This window comes from Bison bison, unplaced genomic scaffold (assembly GCF_000754665.1).
Source record: "Bison bison bison isolate TAMUID 2011002044 unplaced genomic scaffold, Bison_UMD1.0 scf7180017862107, whole genome shotgun sequence".
Lineage (NCBI taxonomy): Eukaryota > Metazoa > Chordata > Mammalia > Artiodactyla > Bovidae > Bison > Bison bison.
The window spans coordinates 5,224-8,504 of record NW_011492679.1 but is presented as its reverse complement, the minus strand read 5'-3'; the positions used below and the strand labels follow the sequence as shown (position 1 = coordinate 8,504).

Here is a 3,281-nt window from a genome sequence, read left to right as displayed (position 1 = left end):
GAGTTGCTTGTATATTTTTGAGATTAGTTGTTTGTCGGTTGCTTCATTTGCTATTATTTTCTCCCATTCTGAAGGCTGCCTTTTCACCTTGCTAATAGTTTCCTTTGTTTTGCACAAGGTTTTAAGTTTAATTAGGTCCCATTTGTTTATTTTTGCTTTTATTTCCAATATTCTGGGAGGTGGGTCATAGAGGATCCTGCTGTGATGTATGTCGGAGAGTGTTTTGCCTATGTTCTCCTCTAGGAGTTTTATAGTTTCTGGTCTTACGTTTAGATCTTTAATCCATTTTGAGTTTATTTTTGTGTAAGGTGTTAGGAAGTGTTCTAGTTTCATTATCAGTTTAAACAACTGCCCTGGGGCGGTTCTGCCCTTGGTTCACAGGGGAGTCCAGTGGATGAGAGGGGAAATAGTCCTCATCTGCTTTCAGGAGTAAAAGCAGTTCAGTGACAGGACAGAGTCAAAGGCAGTCTGAGGTCAGGTGCAAAACATCTAAAATTAACAGTGGCTGTTAGGCTCTGCAGAGAGGGGAGTTCAGGGACCACCATGTAACAGAGGAAGCTTTCAGGTGGGAGATTTGCCTGGCATGCCTCTGAGGTTGGTAGATTAGGCGAGGTCAGGGAGAAAAGAAGGGAATATGTGCCCTGAAGCAGCAGCGCACTTGAGATGAACGTGATTATCACTGCAAGGGACGAAGTGTTATTTACAATGTGTCAGGAGGGACCTCACCAAAGGCATCAGGCAGCTAGCTGCAGAGCAGGTACAACAGGAACAGGGCGCCCAGCAGGAGGGTGGCCAGGCCCAGCTTACACCAGGTCCCCAGCACCGCCTTAGGCCACGGCCACAGCCCGGCCAGCGACCACGTAGGGACGCGTGCGGTCAGTCGCTCCACCACCCTGTGCAGCCTCTCCTCAGGGCTCAGCTCACCCAGGGTCTGAGCCAGGCGGTACACGTCCTTGGTGTAGGGGTTGCCTCCATGGTCCCTCACCAGCTCCTCCACCAGCCCCATCAGCTCCATGACTTTCACCTCCTGCTCCCCATTGGCAGCTCGGTTGTCAAAGGCGCAGCAGCAGCCCCGCACTCGGCCACCAGCTCCCTGAGCGCGCTGTTGTCAGTGTCATGCACGTACTACGGCAACAAGCCCTGCCAGGTCTTCCCTGCGGGTGAGGACCACGACAGTGGGCACCATGATGCCCGCCCCGAAGAGCGCCTTCACCCCGCGCCAGGCCCGCAGGTCCTGGGCGGTGAAGCAACCAAGCTGGGTCACCAGGAGCACGGCGTGGGGCCCAGGGGCCAACAGCAGGTAGCAGCAGCCTCTCTCTCCGAAGCCCGGGTTGGCCTGGGTGACCTCGAGACTGAAGAGGTCGGGGGTGTCGAGGACTTCCACGTCCCATGAGGCCCAGCGGCAGCTCCCCATGGCACAGGCACTGGTCACCACCGTGGCCTCGAGCCTGGAGACCTGGAGAGGAAATGCTTCCGCTGGAGGATGCTGATGCCCATGGCGCTCTTCCTGGTCCCTGACCTCCCGGCGAGGAGGAGGAGCACCCTGCGCTCTTGCAGGACAGATCTGAACTCTTGGAAACCTGTGGACACCGGTGGTCTGTAGGCTTTGGAAGCTGAGAGCAACATGTCCCGGTTCCTGGGTTTCCTGGATGCCTTGTGAGCAAAGGAGAACAGAGTGCTTCCACGATTGTGTTTGGGACAAAACCTTTACTGGATTCCACTGTGGCTCAGCGGGTAAAGAATCTGCCTGCAGTGTAGGAGACCTGGGTTCTATCCCTGGGTTGGAAGGATCCCCTGGAGAAGGGAAAGGCTACTCACTCCAGTATTCTGGCCTGGAGAATTCCATGGAATGTATCATCCATGGGGTCACAAAGTCTGACATGACTAGGCGACTTTCACTTTAACTTTACTGAGTGACCTGCCGTGAGATTTGGGCACTACAAGGGGGTCTCTACCTGTCTATTTCTCCCGTCTTTGGTGTCACGCATGCACCTGTGCTCCAGCAGCTGCTGAACGTCTCTCTAGAGGATGCGCCTTTGTAATACAAGCCATTACTTTGACTGATATGATCTGTCATCCAGACTGCGCAGAGCTGGTCCTTTTCCCTGATGGCCTTCCACTGGAGAAAGGGGTGGGGCAGTGGGCCCAGTTTGGAGGGCTATCTGGAGTCCCATAGCCGGGGTTTGAATCATAGACTGTCCTCTACCAGCCTTGTAACCCTGGGGAGCTGCTTAATTTAAGTGTTAAACCTCTTCTGCACAAACGCAATCAATACTGTAGCACTGTCCTCACAGGGCGTCAGAAAATAAGATGAGCTCAACTCTCTTCCTTCCGTTCCTGCCTCCCTCCTCCTCTTCTCTTGTCTCTTAAACCTGCTGCCTAATAAGACACTTGTGTAGCCCTCCATCCTTGCTCCCTAACATCTTCTACCTGGTGAACCATGTTCCCTCTAATACACGACTTGATGTCCTCTACATCCACTTCTGTTTATTCATTTTATTTTGGAAACAGAGATACAGGTTAGTCAAAGAACTTGATATCCCACAGCAGGGCGGGGACAAAGATCCATGTGAAGTGCCAGCCCCAGGGCTCTTGCTGCTTCACCCCAGCATCAAGTCACCTCTCGGCTTCTCTTGTTCAGTCTTGAATTAGCCCATCCATCTACCATCCAGGGTTCACACCTGGGGGCAAATACGCATTGTGAGATGTGTTCTTACCATAGGCATTTTCTTCATCTCTTGCCACGTTCCATCCTCCCATGATTACCTGAAAGAGTCCCAGACACAGTTGTTCATTCACTCATTCATCAAATAACTGTAACTGCCTACAGTGTGTCAGGCCAGGTCTAAAATGCTGGTGACCTCACAGTGAGAAGGCCATAGTTCCTGCTTTCCCTTGGGCTTTGGAAAGAGACTGGAGGAAATGTTCAGCAATGACATTTGGAGGAGCCTAGTCTGGGGTTCAGATGATGCTGTGAGAACACCTGGTAAGCTTGGCTTTGTCTTCTCAGGGCCCCCAAATACGAAGAGCAGAGGGGTGATGATAACATTTACTCCGTGTCAAGATGAGCCCCTTAGCTGGTCTGGAAATCAGTAGGGCTTATTGTAGGGGCTGTAAGATACTGAGACCCTGGTCTTGAAGAGCATGTACAGCTTGCTTGCCCCCCAGTCCCAGTGCAGAGGCAGTAGATTGAACACTGCCTGGTGCTCTGGCCAGCCTGCCAGGACTGTCCCCAGAGCACCTCCCAGAGCCTGGGATCCTACTCCATCCCCTACTGCTCC

At 52.7% G+C, this 3,281-nt stretch overlaps 1 pseudogene; it reads right to left on the bottom strand.

The window, feature by feature from the left end:
• Window positions 1-742: 742 nt before the first annotated feature.
• On the bottom strand, window positions 743-2,760 carry LOC104983222 (annotated as a pseudogene).
• Between the last annotated feature and the right edge of the window lie 521 nt (window positions 2,761-3,281).